This window comes from Pteropus vampyrus, unplaced genomic scaffold, assembly GCF_000151845.1.
Source record: "Pteropus vampyrus isolate Shadow unplaced genomic scaffold, Pvam_2.0 Scaffold13, whole genome shotgun sequence".
Taxonomy (NCBI): domain Eukaryota; kingdom Metazoa; phylum Chordata; class Mammalia; order Chiroptera; family Pteropodidae; genus Pteropus; species Pteropus vampyrus.
Genome location: NW_011888794.1, coordinates 12,242,940 through 12,244,517, shown reverse-complemented (window position 1 = coordinate 12,244,517; position 1,578 = coordinate 12,242,940).

Genomic DNA, 1,578 nt, shown 5'->3' with positions numbered 1-1,578 from the left:
AGAATGAGATCTCTTAATCCACAAACCAGAATCTCTGTATGGAGTGATTATAACTGGCCTGCTCAAGGGCCCATTCAGAAAAAATTATTTGTAGAACATTAACTTTATGTCTACATTTTAAATCAGAAGCTTATAGGGCTATAAGGGAGGGCAATAAAAATGTATTTACTTTGGGTGCCTGACCTGCAGTAAAGATAGCACTTAAGTGTTTTGGTCAGATGGAGCCCCCTGTCCAGTTACAAAAGGTCTCCCAAGCAAGACCTGTTTTATTGAAAGAATTTTCCAGATGAACTGCCAAGTCAGAAGAAAGCACTAAGCCAAAGTTTAAAGTAATTAAGGCTACAATCCATGCATGCTCTGTAGGAGCAAGAAAGACCCCTAGAAAATAATGTCAAAGGTCATGCTGGTCATTTGTATCTCTTAATCACAGGATCATTTAATAATGTATATGAGTGTCAGATCATTGTAATGTCTACCTGAAACTAATAGGATATCGTACATCCATTATATGACAATTAAAAAAAAAGTCATGCTGATATTTTGACTTGTCCTGAAAAGGCTATAATGGATTTGACAGGAATAATCCCAGATGTATTTATCGAGCACCCATTAAGCGACTGGCACTGTTTCAAACCTCCCAGGTGGCGGGAGACTGGTCCTTTCTGCAGAGAGAGAAATTGATTTCCTACCTAGGATCAACTTTACAGGGTGCAAGCTATTTGTTTTATTTATGGCTTGAACTCAGCTCCCTGCTGTAATAATTCAAATTCGGTAAGTACAGACCTCTTTCTAATTTAGATATTGACTGAAAAGGGAGCCAGCTTAGAGCTGGCCCTGCTGCTACTTGCAGAGGGGTGGAGGGAGGTGGATTTATGCTAATGAATGGGGCTGGGGCTCTCAAGGATTTGCTTTCCTTACTAACTCCTTGGGACTGTACTTTACAAGACTCTTGGTTGCGCTTCTCAATAAGAGCTGAAGTTTATTATGGTCCACGTCAAAGGCTATTCATTAGGCTCAAAACAAACTAAATAAAGCAGAACTTAATGGAAAAGTTTGGTTTCTTAATATAAAATTCTGTATCTGAATAAACAGAAAGTGAGAAAGGAAATTCAGAAAGCATATTCATGGAAAGGTGAGACCATGATCTTATCTTGGGAGTCAGAATATAACACTCTAACCTTGACTAAATTGGAACCTTTGCACATGTTTTAATTACTAGCCATTGGATGATAGAGTCCCAGTAGCTAGATTTCAGGAAGCACAATCTCAAAGAGTTTTGATATTTTTCTAAGGGAAGAAATTTACTTGAGCCTTTACCTTAATCATTCTTGGAGCTTTTATGTTCTCTTCACTGATAGCAGGAAGCTGAAGCCCTTTGTACAGATCAATTCTCAATGGGGACAGCCACAAGGCTGGACTACAATAGGTTATAGACAATTCCACTTGGAAAAAACCATAGTAGGATTCAAGAGAACAGAACTAGATATGATTAGCATCCCTCATGAACCATAAGCCCTTCAGAAATGTAAATATAAATATCAAAGTGAAAAACAAGTTTTGTTTTTGTTTTCTTTTGTT